A 20,854-nucleotide genomic window follows, 5' to 3' on the forward strand; every position below is an offset into this window, starting at 1 on the left:
TTTTACTGTCCCTGGCCGACCCCTTTACCAATTTACTGTCATGCCTTTCGGGTTGCGCAATGCAACACAACGAATGTGTCGTCTCATGGACAAGGTCATTCCGGCCGCTTTACGTGAATGTGTTTTTGTTTATCTTGACGATCTGTTAGTGTGTTCGGTAGATTTCTAGTCTCATATGTGTTTGTTGGAAAAGGTCGCTCGGTGTCTTCGTGAGGCTAAGTTAACTATAAATGTAGAAAAGAGCAAGTTCATTAGGACAGATGCCAATAAAGTGGTGGCTGTGAGGAACTTTCCAGTTCCGAAAACCCCGAAGCAACTACGACGGTTCCTGGGTATGTCGGGCTGGTACCGGCGTTTCATACAGGACTATGCGACAATTGCAGATCCGCTGCACGACTGCCTCAAAAACTGACTGAAGAAGCAATAAAATCATTTGAAATTTTAAAGCAGAGCTTGGTTTCTGCACCGGTGCTCACACATCCTAACTTTAAACGTCGTTTTTATATTCAATGTGATGCATCAACGGACGGAGTGATAACCGATTGCCTACGTTTCGGCAAAACTAAATAAAGCACAGAAAAACTGCAGCATAACAGAACTAGAATGCTATGCTGCGATCGTGAGTGTTAAAAGATTCCGACCTTACGTGGAGGAAACCCCGTTCACCATCATCACTGATCATGCCAGCCTCAAATGGCTCATGAATCAGAAAGATCTTTCTGGGAGGTTGGCAAGGTGGAGTTTGAAACTCCAGGGTTATGACTTCGATATTCAACATCGAAAAGGTGCACAAAACGTGGTTCCCGACACACTCTCACGAATGCACAGGGACGAAATCCAGATGAATGACCGAGGCATAGACATATGTCTCGATTCACTGTGCTTCGAGTCGGAGGAGTATACGGAGTTGAAAAAGACGGTGACCGAGAACAAGGACAAGTTACCGGATTTGTGTTTATCGGACGGTTACATTTAAAACGGACGCAATTCGACAGGGGGGATGATCTTCTAGCGGACCAGATCTGGAAGCTCTGGGTTCCGTCGGAATTGCGACCGGGGCTGGTAGTCGTCTCACAGCTCACCGTCCGTTGGACATGACGGTATACATAAAACTCTATCCCGACTACGTCAGAAATATTACTGGCCAGGAATGGTCACAGATGTATGCGCTCATATAAAATATTGCAAAACTTGCAAAACTAACAAAACTCAAAATGTGTTTAAACAACCCATGATGGGAAAGCAAAAGCTCACAGAGCGACTTTTCAGCGTCTTTTTATTGACTTTATAGGTCCCTATCCTCGTTCTAGTGATGGTAACGTGTATGTCTTTGTTTGTCTATATCTCTTTACTAAGTTTGTGCTTTTAAAACCAATGAGAAGGGCCACTTCAGCTGAGGTCATACAATTTTTAGAGAAAGAAGTCCTTCACGTGTTTGGTGTGCCCGAATATGTCCATTCGGACAACGGCAAACAATTCGTCTCGGAAATATTCAAAAAGTTTTTGGAGAAGTACGGCACGACACATGTGAAAACTGCATTTTATTCACCTCAGGGTAACGCTGTGGAAAGAGTCAACCGATCTGTGTTGCAGATAATTAGGTCCTTCATAAAGGGCAACCAAAAGAACTGGGACAAATGCGTCAGCGATGCCGCATTTGCACTACGCAGCGTTACTCACTCAGCCAGCACGTCAGCGATGCCGCATTTGCACTACGCAGCGTTACTCACTCAGCCATCAACATGTCAGCATACTATGCCACTTTCGGTATGCCTATGATTCAGCATGCTGCATCATATGAGCTATATCGAAAGTTGGCGGCACTGAAGGATGGTGGCATGGAGGTGGATACGGCTGGTGATAAAATGCAGCTCATCAGAAAAAGAGTTATGAAGGAGCTGAAGCTGGCCCACGATAGAAGTCAAAAGGTCTACGACACCAGGAGTAAGGATATAAAGTTTCATATTGGACAAGTGGTATATCGCCGAAACTTCAAACAAAGCTCCCAAGTTGATAATTACAACGCTAAATTAGGACCAAAACAAGTCAAATATATTGTTTTAAACGTTATAGGGAATTCTATGTATGAGCTTGGCGACAGCAATGGGAAAAAGATCGGCGTATACCACGCTAAAGATATTTTTGCAAAATAGTTTAATGTTTCTTGTAGTGCTAGTACTCTTATTCTATATTGTTTATTTATTTATCGACGTATTTTATTTATTTATTTATTGACGTATGTGACTATTTTATTAAATTATTTTTATTTTTCTTGACTTTTTTATTTATTTGATTATTTTTGCATTTATTAAAATTTTTTTTTATTTATTTATTTATTTTACATATTTTTTTACTTGACTATATGATCTGTGATATTTTATTTTATTTAATCCTTTTATTTCATCTTTTTTATTACCAGTGATATTTTATTTTATAGTTCTTATTAAGTTTTATTATCTGTGATATTTTATTTTTTTGATTTTTTTGATCAATAAAATTGAGCCCGGCATTGAGTCGTGGGTCGAGGCCACACGTTGGACGGGAAACAAAATGTTGCAGGCTGCGTATGAATTTTTTTACGAACACGCTCCATTGTGCAGGCACCATCGGTGGTTGCGAGCCTGTAACGACAGCCTGATTCCATACTAGCTTGAATGAGTGGCATCATGTATATGTGTATATGTGTTTATATGTTTTGTGTCCAGGTCCGTGCCTTGCCGCAATGTTGCCATTAACATAATATTAACATAATAACATTAACATCGACAACAATGTACCTATAGTGAACCCAATGTTGCAACAGAAATAAGATGTTGCGCTTGGCATCATATTGTTAGAATAAGTAAAATATCACCATGTTGCTATCAACCTAGGAGCATTGACGAATGGAATGTACCTATGTGTTTGCTCTGTTCTGATGTGTATGAGGATGTGTATTGGTGCAAGGCTATGCGCGTGTGAATGCATCAGTGTGAGCGGTCAAGGCACGAACCAAATGTATCTGTGTAGGTGTTCGTTTTGTGGAGCGGTAAGCGTGTGACTGTATGAGTGCATGATTGTATAGATGGAAAATACGGGAAAGCCGAAAAGAAAGTTTGACATGTAATGGTAAAAATTTTCTGTTTCTGGGTAACGTGCCTTACCACGGCGGTGGCTATAAGAAGGGGCAAAATGAGCCCACGGGCCAAAGTATTATTTCATCAGTGCCAGTGAGTGTAAGTGGAAAGTGGTTAACACAAAAAAAAAAAAAAAAACAGAAAAAAAAACTTTTAAAAATCTTTAAATAATCCAAGTTTTTAGTGCGCGCCTCAAACCGAAGGAAAAGCCTGTTTACTAAATTTTGTAGCCAAGTACCTTTTTTTAATTGTGTAGTGCGCAGCGAAAAGTGTCTCGCGACCGCTAGAACCAGGCAAATCTGGTTTGCTAGTTAGCTCCCGATCCTGACCGTTGCAGCAGAAATAAGTTAGACCACAAAGGCTATCGCCACTGCTAAAAGCAGGCAAGTCTGACGGTTTTCACTGCCCTTGGATTTTTTTATCTTCCTCCATTGTCTTCCTCCAACTTGGCATGCCCACTGGGAAGCTGGCTTCTATATAGCCAATTTTCCAAGCAAGCCAAGAGCAAACTTGAATGCATGTATGCACGCTTTCATAAAGACATATGTATGTCGGTGAGCATATAATCTTGCAGACAACAAAAAATAAATTTAATGCTAGAAATGCTGCAAGACTAACTTTTTTTTTTTTTGTATCTTAACAGGGCACTCCCTGCTGGAAAGAAGCAACTGAGGGAATTTAAAGTTTCGTTCTACGGCCTAAAAAGGCAAATTAGCGGCATCAAACTCCCGACGGCACTCCACGTCTACAACCAAGTATACAACAACAACCACATCACCGGTTGAATTGGCTACAGACCGGCCGGCAAGTATCACCACGCACTACACTATATTTTTAATTTGGTAGCGCACTCCACAACAACAACCACTATCTGCTGCATTTTTCTTATTGGCCATACACGGCCGCAACAACCGCAACAGAATCTTTTTTCATATTGGCGACATACAACAAAAAATACTCCATCTTTGAATATTGGCGGTACCATAAAAACTATCATTCGCTTTCACCAACAATACAAACATTTGCACCCAACATCTACAACAAGAGCACCTATATGCATTGCTGGCAACCGCAACTTCCACTTGCGACACAGACGGCGGTAACAACAACACTTTTTGGCGGACACATATTTTGTACCGGAGGTATATCGCCACAACAACATCATCTCCGTCCACCGACCAACGCAACATAAGCTATCTTCATCAGCTCGGTCAGCTCCCAGAGGCCAACAACAACAACACACCACAACGGCAGCAGCAGAAAAAATTGGCAAACCTTAATTTCAGTAATTTTTCTATTGTTTCGAAACAAATTGGCATTTTTTTGTATTTTTTTGGCATTATATCTTTTTTTTATAAGTATGTTTACTCACATAGGTATTCCCTTTTTTTGATGTAGAATTTTTAGTAGGAAAAGGGTTAGCCAAAAACCAAAGGCTTGTGGTTATTAGCCTAAAAATTTTGCTAAGCAATTTTTGCTACGGTGTAATATTACTAATAGTTTAATAATATTTCACTTTGTTTTTTTTAAATTTTTTTTTTATCTCACTCTACTCTTTTTAAAGTTTCTTTGATTAATTTTTCATTTGCATTTTTCCGCTTTTTATACCTTTCATGAAAATGAAATGGTATATTAATTTCGTCACGAAACCGAAAATTGTAAGTCCTTAAAGGAAAATAGATAGACCCACCATTAAGTATACCGAAATAATCAGGTTGAAGAGCTGAGTTGATTTAGCCATGTCCGTCTGTCCGTCTGTCCGTCTGTCTGTTTGTATGCAAACTAGTCCCTCAATTTTTGAGATATCTTGATAAAATTTGGTGAGCGGGTGTATTTGGGTGTCCGATTAGACATTTGTCGGAACCGACCGGATCGGACCACTATAGCATATATCCTCCATACAACCGATTTTTCAGAAAAAGAGGATTTTTTGTAATATCTTACCCAATTTAACAGATTGAAGCTTCAAACTTCACCATATACTTTCGTATATTGCACATATTGTTGCCTGAAAAAATTGATGAGATCGGTCGTATATATAGTATATATCCCCCACAACCGATTGTTCAGATAAGGAACTTTTCGTAATTACTGCCCCATTTTAAGAGCTAGAGGCTTCAAATTTCAACGAATGCTTAGGTATATAGCATACATTGTTGTCTGAAAAAATGATAAAGATCGGTGGTATATATAGTATATATATGGTTGGTATATATAGTATATATATATAGTATATATATATATATATATTTTCGCAAATTTTAGCCCCATTTTAACAGCTAGAAGCTTCAAATTTCACGAATACTTACGTATATAGCATATATTGTTGTCTGAAAAAATCATAGAGATCGGTTGTATATATAGTATATATCTCATACAACCGATTGTTCAGATAAGAAACTTTTCGCAATTTCTACCCCATTTTAACAGCTATAAGCTTCAAATTTCACCGATTGCTTACGTATATAGCATATATTGTTGTCTGAAAAAATCATAGAGATCGGTTGTATATATAGTATATATCTCATACAACCGATTGTTCAGATAAGAAACTTTTCGCAATTTCTACCCCATTTTAACAGCTATAAGCTTCAAATTTCACCGATTGCTTACGTATATAGCATATATTGTTGTCTGAAAAAATCATAGAGATCGGTTGTATATATAGTATATATCTCATACAACCGATTGTTCAGATAAGAAACTTTTCGCAATTTCTACCCCATTTTAACAGCTAGAAGCTTCAAATTTCAGCAAATGCTTAAGTATATAGCATATATTGTTGTCTGAAAAAATCATAGAGATCGGTTGTATATATAGTATATATCTCATACAACCGATTGTTCAGATAAGAAACTTTGCGCAATTTCTGCCCCGTTTTAACAGCTAGAAGCTTCAAATTTCACAAAATGCTTACGTATATAGCATATATTGTTGTCTGAAAAAATCATAGAGATCGGTGGTATATATATTATATACTTCATATAAACTCTCATTTTTGCTCCTTTTTTACGGCTAGAAGCTTCAAAATTCATCAAATTTCATCAAATAGTTACGTTTACTTCATATATTTTTGAAATACGTGATTCGTAGTCATAGTTTTTACATGCAGACCACAAAAAACGTGAAGCTTTGCATCCTCACACAGATTACCTACCTATTTTTATATCTTTCATGAAAATGAAATGGTATATTAATTTCGTCACGAAACCGAAAATTGTAAGTCCTTAAAGGAAAATAGATAGACCCACCATTAAGTATACCGAAATAATCAGGTTGAAGAGCTGAGTTGATTTAGCCATGTCCGTCTGTCCGTCTGTCTGTTTGTATGCAAACTAGTCCCTCAATTTTTGAGATATCTTGATAAAATTTGGTGAGCGGGTGTATTTGGGTGTCCGATTAGACATTTGTCGGAACCGACCAGATCGGACCACTATAGCATATATCCTCCATACAACCGATTTTTCAGAAAAAGAGGATTTTTGTAATATCTTACCCAATTTAACAGATTGAAGCTTCAAACTTCACCATATACTTTCGTATATTGCACATATTGTTGCCTGAAAAAATTGATGAGATCGGTCGTATATATAGTATATATCCCTCACAACCGATTGTTCAGATAAGGAACTTTTCGTAATTACTGCCCCATTTTAAGAGCTAGAGGCTTCAAATTTCAACGAATGCTTAGGTATATAGCATACATTGTTGTCTGAAAAAATGATAAAGATCGGTGGTATATATAGTATATATATGGTGGGATATATAGTATATATATATAGGATATATATATATTTTCGCAAATTTTAGCCCCATTTTAACAGCTAGAAGCTTCAAATTTCACCGAATACTTACGTATATAGCATATATTGTTGTCTGAAAAAATCATAGAGATCGGTTGTATATATAGTATATATCTCATACAACCGATTGTTCAGATAAGAAACTTTTCGCAATTTCTACCCCATTTTAACAGCTATAAGCTTCAAATTTCACCGATTGCTTACGTATATAGCATATATTGTTGTCTGAAAAAATCATAGAGATCGGTTGTATATATAGTATATATCACATACAACCGATTGTTCAGATAAGAAACTTTTCGCAATTTCTACCCCATTTTAACAGCTATAAGCTTCAAATTTCACCGATTGCTTACCTATATAGCATATATTGTTGTCTGAGAAAATCATAGAGATCGGTTGTATATATAGTATATATCTCATACAACCGATTGTTCAGATAAGAAACTTTTCGCAATTTCTACCCCATTTTAACAGCTAGAAGCTTCAAATTTCAGCAAATGCTTAAGTATATAGCATATATTGTTGTCTGAAAAAATCATAGAGATCGGTTGTATATATAGTATATATCTCATACAACCGATTGTTCAGATAAGAAACTTTGCGCAATTTCTGCCCCGTTTTAACAGCTAGAAGCTTCAAATTTCACAAAATGCTTACGTATATAGCATATATTGTTGTCTGAAAAAATCATAGAGATCGGTGGTATATATATTATATACTTCATATAAACTCTCATTTTTGCCCCTTTTTTACGGCTAGAAGCTTCAAATTCATCAAATTTCATCAAATAGTTACGTTTACGCCATATATTTTTGAAATACGTGATTCGTAGTCATAGTTTTTACATGCAGACCACAAAAAACGTGAAGTTTTGCATCCTCACACAGATTACCTACCTATTTTTATACCTTTCATGAAAATGAAATGGTATATTAATTTCGTCACGAAACCGAAAATTGTAAGTCCTTAAAGGAAAATAGATAGACCCTTCATTAAGTATACCGAAATAATCAGGTTGAAGAGCTGAGTTGATTTAGCCATGTCCGTCTGTCCGTCTGTCTGTTTGTATGCAAACTAGTCCCTCAATTTTTGAGATATCTTGATAAAATTTGGTGAGCAGGTGTATTTGGGTGTCCGATTAGACATTTGTCGGAACCGACCGGATCGGACCACTATAGCATATATCCTCCATACAACCGATTTTTCAGAAAAAGAGGATTTTTGTAATATCTTACCCAATTTAACAGATTGAAGCTTCAAACTTCACCATATACTTTCGTATATTGAACATATTGTTGCCTGAAAAAATTTATGAGATCGGTCGTATATATAGTATATATATGGTGGTATATATAGTATATATATGGTGGTATATATAGTATATATATATAGTATATATATATATATTTTCGCAAATTTTAGCCCCATTTTAACAGCTAGAAGCTTCAAATTTCACCGAATATTTACTTATATAGCATATATTGTTGTCTGAAAAAATCATAGAGATCGGTTGTATATATAGTATATATCTCATACAACCGATTGTTCAGATAAGAAACTTTTCGCAATTTCTACCCCATTTTAACAGCTATAAGCTTCAAATTTCACCGATTGCTTACGTATATAGCATATATTGTTGTCTGAAAAAATCATAGAGATCGGTTGTATATATAGTATATATCTCATACAACCGATTGTTCAGATAAGAAACTTTTCGCAATTTCTACCCCATTTTAACAGCTATAAGCTTCAAATTTCACTGATTGCTTAGGTATATAGCATATATTGTTGTCTGAAAAAATCATAGAGATCGGTTCTATATATAGTATATATCTCATACAACAGATTGTTCAGATAAGAAACTTTTCGCAATTTCTACCCCATTTTAACAGCTAGAAGCTTCAAATTTCACCAACTGCTTACGTGTATAGCATATATTGATGTCTGAAAAAATCATTGAGATCGGTGATATACATAGTATATATCTCATACAACGGATTGATCAGATAAGAAACTTTGCGCAATTTCTGCCCCGTTTTAACAGTTAGAAGCTTCAAATTTCACAAAATGCTTTCGTATATAGCATATATTGTTGTCTGAAAAAATCATAGAGATCGGTGGTATATATATTATATACTTCATATAAACTGTCATATTGACCCCCTTTTTACGGCTAGAAGCTTCAAGATTCATCAAATTTTCTTCAAATAGTTACGTTTACGTCATATATTTTTGAAATACGTGATTCGTAGCCATAGTTTTTACATGCAGACCACAAAAAACGTGAAGCTTTGCATCCTCACACAGATTACCTACCTATTTTTTATTTTATATTTATCTTAAAAATCGTTTAGATATGTTCAAATTTCACCAAATGCTTACGTGTATAGCATATATTGTTGTCTGAGAAAATCATAGATACCGGTGGTATATATAGTATATATCCCATACAACCGATTGTTCAGATAAGAAACTTTGCGCAATTTCTTCCCCATTTTAACAGTTATAAGCTTCAAATTTCACCGATTGCTTACGTATATAGTATGTATTGTTGTGTCAAAAAATCATAGAGATCGGTGATATATATAATATATATATGATGGTATATATAGTATATATATATAGTATATATATATTTTTTTTACGATTTCGGCCCCATTTTAACAGCTAGAAGCTTCAAATTTCACCAACTGCTTACGTGTATAGCATATATTGATGTCTGAAAAAATCATTGAGATCGGTGGTACACATAGTATATATCTCATACAACCGATTGTTCAGATAAGAAACTTTGCGCAATTTCTGCCCCGTTTTAACAGTTAGAAGCTTCAAATTTCACAAAATGCTTACATATATAGCATATATTGTTGTCTGAAAAAATCATAGAGATCGGTCGTATATATATTATATACTTCATATAAACTGTCATTTTGACCCCTTTTTTACGGCTAGAATCTTCAAAATTCATCAAATTTCATCAAATAGTTACGTTTTCGTCATATATTTTTGAAATACGTGATTCGTAGTCATAGTTTTTACACGCAGACCACAAAAAACCTGAAACTTTGCATCCTCACACAAAGTACCTACCCGTTTTTATAACTTTCATGAAAATGAAATGGTATATTAATTTCGTCACGAAACCGAAAATTGTAAGTCCTTAAAGGAAAATAGAGAGACCCACCATTAAGTATACCGAAATAATCAGGTTGAAGAGCTGAGTTGTTTTAGCCATGTCCGTCTGTCCGTCTGTCTGTTTGTATGCAAACTAGTCCCTCAATTTTTGAGATATCTTGAAAAAATTTGGTGAGCAGGTGTATTTGGGTGTCCGATTAGACATTTGTCGGAACCGACCGGATCGGACCACTATAGCATATATCCTCCATACAACCGATTTTTCAGAAAAAGAGGATTTTTGTAATATCTTACCCAATTTGACAGATTGAAGCTTCAAACTTCACCATATACTTTCGTATATTGAACATATTGTTGCCTGAAAAAATTTATGAGATCGGTCGTATATATAGTATATATCCCCCACAACCGATTGTTCAGATAAGGAACTTTTCGTAATTACTGCCCTATTTTAAGAGCTAGAGGCTTCAAATTTCAGCGAATGCTTACGTATATAGCATATATTGTTGTCTGAAAAAATCATAAAGATCGGTGGTATATATAGTATATATATGGTGGTATATATAGTATATATATATGGTATATATATATTTTCGCAAATTTTAGCCCCATTTTAACAGCTAGAAGCTTCAAATTTCACCGAATATTTACTTATATAGCATATATTGTTGTCTGTAAAAATCATAGAGATCGGTTGTATATATAGTATATATCTCATACAACCGATTGTTCAGATAAGAAACTTTTCGCAATTTCTACTCCATTTTAACAGCTATAAGCTTCAAATTTCACCGATTGCTTACGTATATAGCATATATTGTTGTCTGAAAAAATCATAGAGATCGGTTGTATATATAGTATATATCTCATACAACCGATTGTTCAGATAAGAAACTTTTCGCAATTTCTACCCCATTTTAACAGCTATAAGCTTCAAATTTCACTGATTGCTTACGTATATAGCATATATTGTTGTCTGAAAAAATCATAGAGATCGGTTCTATATATAGTATATATCTCATAAAGCCGATTGTTCAGATAAGAAACTTTTCGCAATTTCTACCCCATTTTAACAGCTAGAAGCTTCAAATTTCACCAACTGCTTACGTGTATAGCATATATTGATGTCTGAAAAAATCATTGAGATCGGTGGTACACATAGTATATATCTCATACAACCGATTGTTCAGATAAGAAACTTTGCGCAATTTCTGCCCCGTTTTAACAGTTAGAAGCTTCAAATTTCACAAAAATGCTTACGTATATAGCATATATTGTTGTCTGAAAAAATCATAGAGATCGGTCGTATATATATTATATACTTCATATAAACTGTCATTTTGACCCCTTTTTTACGGCTAGAATCTTCAAAATTCATCAAATTTCATCAAATAGTTACGTTTTCGTCATATATTTTTGAAATACGTGATTCGTAGTCATAGTTTTTACACGCAGACCACAAAAAACCTGAAACTTTGCATCCTCACACAAAGTACCTACCTGTTTTTATAACTTTCATGAAAATGAAATGGTATATTAATTTCGTCACGAAACCGAAAATTGTAAGTCCTTAAAGGAAAATAGATAGACCCACCATTAAGTATACCGAAATAATCAGGTTGAAGAGCTGAGTTGTTTTAGCCATGTCCGTCTGTCCGTCTGTCCGTCTGTCTGTTTGTATGCAAACTAGTCCCTCAATTTTTGAGATATCTTGATAAAATTTGGTGAGCAGGTGTATTTGGGTGTCCGATTAGACATTTGTCGGAATCGACCGGATCGGACCACTATAGCATATATCCTCCATACAACCGATTTTTCAGAAAAAGAGGATTTTTGTAATATCTTACCCAATTTAACAGATTGAAGCTTCAAACTTCACCATATACTTTCGTATATTGCACATATTGTTGCCTGAAAAAATTTATGAGATCGGTCGTATATATAGTATATATCCCCCACAACCGATTGTTCAGATAAGGAACTTTTCGTAATTACTGCCCTATTTTAAGAGCTAGAGCCTTCAAATTTCAGCGAATGCTTACGTATATAGCATATATTGTTGTCTGAAAAAATCATAAAGATCGGTGGTATATATAGTATATATATGGTGGTATATATAGTATATATATAGTATATATATATATAATTTCGCAAATTTTAGCCCCATTTTAACAGCTAGAAGCTTCAAATTTCACCGAATATTTACTTATATAGCATATATTGTTGTCTGAAAAAATTATAGAGATCGGTTGTATATATAGTATATATCTCATACAACCGATTGTTCAGATAAGAAACTTTTCGCAATTTCTACCCCATTTTAACAGCTATAAGCTTCAAATTTCACCGATTGGTTATGTGTATAGCATATATTGTTGTCTGAAAAAATCATAGAGATCGGTTGTATATATAGTATATATCTCATACAACCGATTGTTCAGATAAGAAACTTTTCGCAATTTCTACCCCATTTTAACAGCTATAAGCTTCAAATTTCACTGATTGCTTACGTATTTAACATATATTGTCATCTGAAAAAATCATAGAGATCGGTTGTATATATAGTATATATCTCATACAACCGATTGTTCAGATAAGAAACTTTTCGCAATTTCTACCCCATTTTAACAGCTAGAAGCTTCAAATTTCACCAACTGCTTACGTGTATAGCATATATTGATGTCTGAAAAAATCGTTGAGATCGGTGGTATACATAGTATATATCTCATACAACCGATTGTTCAGATAAGAAACTTTGCGCAATTTCTGCCCCGTTTTAACAGTTAGAAGCTTCAAATTTCACAAAATGCTTTCGTATATAGCATATATTGTTGTCTGAAAAAATCATAGAGATCGGTGGTATATATATTATATACTTCATATAAACTGTCATATTGGACCCTTTTTTACGGCTAGAAGCTTCAAGATTCATCAAATTTCATCAAATAGTTACGTTTACGTCATATATTTTTGGAATACGTGATTCGTAGCCATAGTTTTTACATGCAGACCACAAAAAACGTGAAGCTTTGCATCCTCACACAGATTACCTACCTATTTTTATACCTTTCATGAAAATGAAATGGTATATTAATTTCGTCACGAAACCGAAAATTGTAAGTCCTTAAAGGAAAATAGATAGACCCACCATTAAGTATACCGAAATAATCAGGTTGAAGAGCTGAGTTGATTTAGCCATGTCCGTCTGTCCGTCTGTCCGTCTGTCTGTTTGTATGCAAACTAGTCCCTCAATTTTTGAGATATCTTGATAAAATTTGGTGAGCAGGTGTATTTGGGTGTCCGATTAGACATTTGTCGGAACCGACCGGATCGGACCACTATAGCATGTATCCTCCATACAACCGATTTTTCAGAAAAAGAGGATTTTTGTAATATCTTACCCAATTTAACAGATTGAAGCTTCAAACTTCACCATATACTTTCGTATATTGCACATATTGTTGCCTGAAAAAATTTATGAGATCGGTCGTATATATAGTATATATCCCCCACAACCGATTGTTCAGATAAGGAACTTTTCGTAATTACTGCCCTATTTTAAGAGCTAGAGGCTTCAAATTTCAGCGAATGCTTACGTATATAGCATATATTGTTGTCTGAAAAAATCATAAAGATCGGTGGTATATATAGTATATATATGGTGGTATATATAGTATATATATATATAGTATATATATATATAATTTCGCAAATTTTAGCCCCATTTTAACAGCTAGAAGCTTCAAATTTCACCGAATATTTACTTATATAGCATATATTGTTGTCTGAAAAAATTATAGAGATCGGTTGTATATATAGTATATATCTCATACAACCGATTGTTCAGATAAGAAACTTTTCGCAATTTCTACCCCATTTTAACAGCTATAAGCTTCAAATTTCACCGATTGGTTATGTATATAGCATATATTGTTGTCTGAAAAAATCATAGAGATCGGTTGTATATATAGTATATATCTCATACAACCGATTGTTCAGATAAGAAACTTTTCGCAATTTCTACCCCATTTTAACAGCTATAAGCTTCAAATTTCACTGATTGCTTACGTATATAACATATATTGTCGTCTGAAAAAATCATAGAGATCGGTTGTATATATAGTATATATCTCATACAACCGATTGTTCAGATAAGAAACTTTTCGCAATTTCTACCCCATTTTAACAGCTAGAAGCTTCAAATTTCACCAACTGCTTACGTGTATAGCATATATTGATGTCTGAAAAAATCGTTGAGATCGGTGGTATACATAGTATATATCTCATACAACCGATTGTTCAGATAAGAAACTTTGCGCAATTTCTGCCCCGTTTTAACAGTTAGAAGCTTCAAATTTCACAAAATGCTTTCGTATATAGCATATATTGTTGTCTGAAAAAATCATAGAGATCGGTGGTATATATATTATATACTTCATATAAACTGTCATATTGGACCCTTTTTTACGGCTAGAAGCTTCAAGATTCATCAAATTTCATCAAATAGTTACGTTTACGTCATATATTTTTGGAATACGTGATTCGTAGCCATAGTTTTTACATGCAGACCACAAAAAACGTGAAGCTTTGCATCCTCACACAGATTACCTACCTATTTTTATACCTTTCATGAAAATGAAATGGTATATTAATTTCGTCACGAAACCGAAAATTGTAAGTCCTTAAAGGAAAATAGATAGACCCACCATTAAGTATACCGAAATAATCAGGTTGAAGAGCTGAGTTGTTTTAGCCATGTCCGTCTGTCCGTCTGTCCGTCTGTCTGTTTGTATGCAAACTAGTCCCTCAATTTTTGAGATATCTTGATAAAATTTGGTGAGCAGGTGTATTTGGGTGTCCGATTAGACATTTGTCGGAACCGACCGGATCGGACCACTATAGCATATATCCTCCATACAACCGATTTTTCAGAAAAAGAGGATTTTTGTAATATCTTACCCAATTTAACAGATTGAAGCTTCAAACTTCACCATATACTTTCGTATATTGCACATATTGTTGCCTGAAAAAATTTATGAGATCGGTCGTATATATAGTATATATCCCCCACAACCGATTGTTCAGATAAGGAACTTTTCGTAATTACTGCCCTATTTTAAGAGCTAGAGGCTTCAAATTTCAGCGAATGCTTACGTATATAGCATATATTGTTGTCTGAAAAAATCATAAAGATCGGTGGTATATATAGTATATATATGGTGGTATATATAGTATATATATATAGTATATATATATATAATTTCGCAAATTTTAGCCCCATTTTAACAGCTAGAAGCTTCAAATTTCACCGAATATTTACTTATATAGCATATATTGTTGTCTGAAAAAATTATAGAGATCGGTTGTATATATAGTATATATCTCATACAACCGATTTTTCAGATAAGAAACTTTTCGCAATTTCTACCCCATTTTAACAGCTAGAAGCTTCAAATTTCACCAACTGCTTACGTGTATAGCATATATTGATGTCTGAAAAAATCGTTGAGATCGGTGGTATACATAGTATATATCTCATACAACCGATTGTTCAGATAAGAAACTTTGCGCAATTTCTGCCCCGTTTTAACAGTTAGAAGCTTCAAATTTCACAAAATGCTTTCGTATATAGCATATATTGTTGTCTGAAAAAATCATAGAGATCGGTGGTATATATATTATATACTTCATATAAACTGTCATATTGGACCCTTTTTTACGGCTAGAAGCTTCAAGATTCATCAAATTTCATCAAATAGTTACGTTTACGTCATATATTTTTGGAATACGTGATTCGTAGCCATAGTTTTTACATGCAGACCACAAAAAACGTGAAGCTTTGCATCCTCACACAGATTACCTACCTATTTTTATACCTTTCATGAAAATGAAATGGTATATTAATTTCGTCACGAAACCGAAAATTGTAAGTCCTTAAAGGAAAATAGATAGACCCACCATTAAGTATACCGAAATAATCAGGTTGAAGAGCTGAGTTGATTTAGCCATGTCCGTCTGTCCGTCTGTCCGTCTGTCTGTTTGTATGCAAACTAGTCCCTCAATTTTTGAGATATCTTGATAAAATTTGGTGAGCAGGTGTAGATAGACCCACCATTAAGTATACCGAAATAATCAGGTTGAAGAGCTGAGTTGTTTTAGCCATGTCCGTCTGTCCGTCTGTCCGTCTGTCTGTTTGTATGCAAACTAGTCCCTCAATTTTTGAGATATCTTGATAAAATTTGGTGAGCAGGTGTATTTGGGTGTCCGATTAGACATTTGTCGGAACCGACCGGATCGGACCACTATAGCATATATCCTCCATACAACCGATTTTTCAGAAAAAGAGGATTTTTGTAATATCTTACCCAATTTAACAGATTGAAGCTTCAAACTCCACCATATACTTTCGTATATTGAACATATTGTTGCCTGAAAAAATTTATGAGATCGGTCGTATATATAGTATATATCCCCCACAACCGATTGTTCAGATAAGGAACTTTTCGTAATTACTGCCCTATTTTAAGAGCTAAAGGCTTCAAATTTCAGCGAATGCTTACGTATATAGCATATATTGTTGTCTGAAAAAATCATAAAGATCGGTGGTATATATAGTATATATATGGTGGTATATATAGTATATATATATAGTATATATATATTTTCGCAAATTTTAGCCCCATTTTAACAGCTAGAAGCTTCAAATTTCACCGAATATTTACTTATATAGCATATATTGTTGTCTGAAAAAATCATAGAGATCGGTTGTATATATAGTATATATCTCATACAACCGATTGTTCAGATAAGAAACTTTTCGCAATTTCTACTCCATTTTAACAGCTATAAGCTTCAAATTTCACCGATTGCTTACGTATATAGCATATATTGTTGTCTGAAAAAATCATAGAGATCGGTTGTATATATAGTATATATCTCATACAACCGATTGTTCAGATAAGAAACTTTTCGCAAATTCTACCCCATTTTAACAGCTATAAGCTTCAAATTTCACTGATTGCTTACGTATATAGCATATATTGTTGTCTGAAAAAATCATAGAGATCGGTTCTATATATAGTATATATCTCATAAAACCGATTGTTCAGATAAGAAACTTTTCGCAATTTCTACCCCATTTTAACAGCTAGAAGCTTCAAATTTCACCAACTGCTTACGTGTATAGCATATATTGATGTCTGAAAAAATCATTGAGATCGGTGGTACACATAGTATATATCTCATACAACCGATTGTTCAGATAAGAAACTTTGCGCAATTTCTGCCCCGTTTTACAAGTTAGAAGCTTCAAATTTCACAAAATGCTTACGTATATAGCATATATTGTTGTCTGAAAAAATCATAGAGATCGGTCGTATATATATTATATACTTCATATAAACTGTCATTTTGACCCCTTTTTTACGGCTAGAATCTTCAAAATTCATCAAATTTCATCAAATAGTTACGTTTTCGTCATATATTTTTGAAATACGTGATTCGTAGTCATAGTTTTTACACGCAGACCACAAAAAACCTGAAACTTTGCATCCTCACACAAAGTACCTACCTGTTTTTATACCTTTCATGAAAATGAAATGGTATATTAATTTCGTCACGAAACCGAAAATTGTAAGTCCTTAAAGGAAAATAGATAGACCCACCATTAAGTATACCGAAATAATCAGGTTGAAGAGCTGAGTTGTTTTAGCCATGTCCGTCTGTCCGTCTGTCCGTCTGTCTGTTTGTATGCAAACTAGTCCCTCAATTTTTGAGATATCTTGATAAAATTTGGTGAGCAGGTGTATTTGGGTGTCCGATTAGACATTTATCGGAACCGACCGGATCGGACCACTATAGCATATATCCTCCATACAACCGATTTTTCAGAAAAAGAGGATTTTTGTAATATCTTACCCAATTTAACAGATTGAAGCTTCAAACTTCACCATATACTTTCGTATATTGAACATATTGTTGCCTGAAAAAATGTATGAGATCGGTCGTATATATAGTATATATATGGTGGTATATATAGTATATATATGGTGGTATATATAGTATATATATGGTGGTATATATAGTATATATATATAGTATATATATATATATTTTCGCAAATTTTAGCCCCATTTTAACAGCTAGAAGCTTCAAATTTCACCGAATATTTACTTATATAGCATATATTGTTGTCTGAAAAAATCATAGAGATCGGTTGTATATATAGTATATATCTCATACAACCGATTGTTCAGATAAGAAACTTTTCGCAATTTCTACCCCATTTTAACAGCTATAAGCTTCAAATTTCACCGATTGCTTACGTATATAGCATATATTGTTGTCTGAAAAAATCATAGAGATCGGTTGTATATATGTGGCGACAGCCACAAATAGATTATTAGTTATCAAACACAATCGAGTGCTATCGAAGGTGTTATCGTCTTCACCTATCACCTTTTAGCTAATTCCCACCAACAGTCAAATCATATTATGTACATTGTATTTTTACCTTTTCTTCTATTTACTCAAATTCGTACACTCTCATAATGCAGTTAAGACTGGTTTGATTTTTAAGTCCTGTTATTAAAAAATCATACGATTCTAACGCTCTACACTATGGTTTGGCTTTATGCTTAATATTTAGTCAAATGTAATTTTAGTTTTAGTTTTTTTACTGTACCAATAAAGACCAGTTCGTATTTTAGCTTACGCGTTATGGTTTTATTTTATATTCACCGGCCGCGCCGCTAAACTGGTGACCCCGACGTGATTCCTTTTTAAGGAAAGTGTCAATTCGCGTACGAACTGGTTTTTTTTTTACAACCAAAAGCCACGCTAAAATTTTCTTCCACAACTGGCATTAAAAAAAAGTAAGTGCATCAGAAAAAATTTTTTAAAGTGAGTGTTTAAAAAAAAAAACATCATAGAGATTATCACCGCTGGTGCATTGCGGAGCACCCAAGACGTTGTGCTGCACTGGTGTTATTTGAGGGACACTAATATGTGCAAATCAAATTGTGGTAATTACTATTATTCGGTGATATAATATTTAAAAGGGCTGCGTAATTCTGCCCATCAGCAAACCCTATATTTTTATATTTTTCGAGACTGCCGAAAATCAAATTCTGTAAAATGCCTAACAGTGACGATAATAATTCCGACATTAAACCAATAGTTCTCGGGTCCATAAAGGCTCCTAGCTTTTGCCCCGAACGTGTAAATTTGTGGTTTGCTCAGCTCGAGGCTCAGTTTATGATTCACAGCGTTAGTACTGAAATCGCAAAGTTTAATTACGCCGTGTCACTAATTGATACACGATACGCCGCTGAGGTAGAAACCCTTATAATTAAACCCCCTACAACTAAACCCTACACAGAACTCAAAAAAGTTTTGACCAGTTGTTTTACAAAGTCCGAAGAAGCTAAACTTCGCCAACTTCTTGATGGTGAACAAATCGGCGACAGAACACCGTCACAATTCCTGAGACACCTAAAATCCCTAGCGCCTAACGTAGACGAAGCAGTAGTTAAAACCAAATGGTTGTCGGGGCTGCCCGAGCAAACACGTGCCCTTCTCACCGTCCAAACAAACGCTTCACTAGAGGAGCAATCACGCATGGCTGACAAGTTGCACGAGATCGTAAAAGGACACGTTGCTTCCGCACAGGCAACCACTTCATCGACACATTCAGCCATGGAGCAGAAAATTAACGCACTCAGCCAGCAAATTGAAGCACTCACAATGCAATTAAACCATAATAGAGGAAGGTCCACTTCTCGCAACCGTCCAAGTTCTAAAAATCGCAATTCTTCAGGTAAGCGTTTGAATAAATCTACTGGTACGTGCTGGTATCATACTAAATTCGGCAGCCAAGCACGTAAATGCGCCACAGGGTGCACATTTAAGGGAAACGCCAACCAGAATCCCTAGAGGCGGATAGTGATTCTGCAACTTCTTCACGCCGTCTGTTCGTTAAAGACCGAGCCACTGGCGCACAATATCTCGTGGACACTGGTTCGGATCTCTCCGTGTATCCATATGGCTTGTTAAAGAAAGCCTCTCGTAGCCCCATTGGTTACCAACTCTACGCAGCTAACGGAACACTAATCCAGACGTACGGCCTTATAACTATGGCACCCGACCTCGGACTTAGGCGAGACTTTACCTGGCAATTTATCGTGGCTGACGTCACGAAGCCAATAATCGGCGCCGACTTTCTCACTCATTTTGACTTATTAGTCGATTTAAAACGTAAATGCCTGCGTGATGGAATTACCAATTTGACCAGCAAAGTCATGCTGCTGGACACAAAATCAGCTGATTCAATCAAAGCTATTGGCGGTGATTCCATATACATAAGACTACTACGCGAGTACGAAGACATTACGCAACCTGATACCACCTATTCAAGGACCAAGAAACACGCGACGATGCATCACATCAAGACGACCGACGGTCCACCCGTAAAAAGCAAACCTCGTCGCCTTTGTCCCCAAAAACTTAAAATCGCGCAAGAGGAGTTCAGAAAAATGATAGAACTCGGTATCTGCCGACCCTCGGATAGTCCCTGGTCTTCACCACTGCATCTTGTGCAGAAGAAGTCTGGAGAATGGAGACCGTGTGGCGATTACCGCCCTTTAAATGCCCGAACGATACCGGATAACTACTCCTTACGTTACATTGAAGACTTTGCTGCAAATTTGTATAATAAGAACGTTTTCTCCGTCTTCGATTTAGTTCGCGCATTTCTACAAATTCTCGTGGCCCCCGAAGACGTTCCTAAAACGGCAATTA

This window comes from Eurosta solidaginis, chromosome 1, assembly GCF_040869045.1.
Source record: "Eurosta solidaginis isolate ZX-2024a chromosome 1, ASM4086904v1, whole genome shotgun sequence".
Classification (NCBI taxonomy): domain Eukaryota; kingdom Metazoa; phylum Arthropoda; class Insecta; order Diptera; family Tephritidae; genus Eurosta; species Eurosta solidaginis.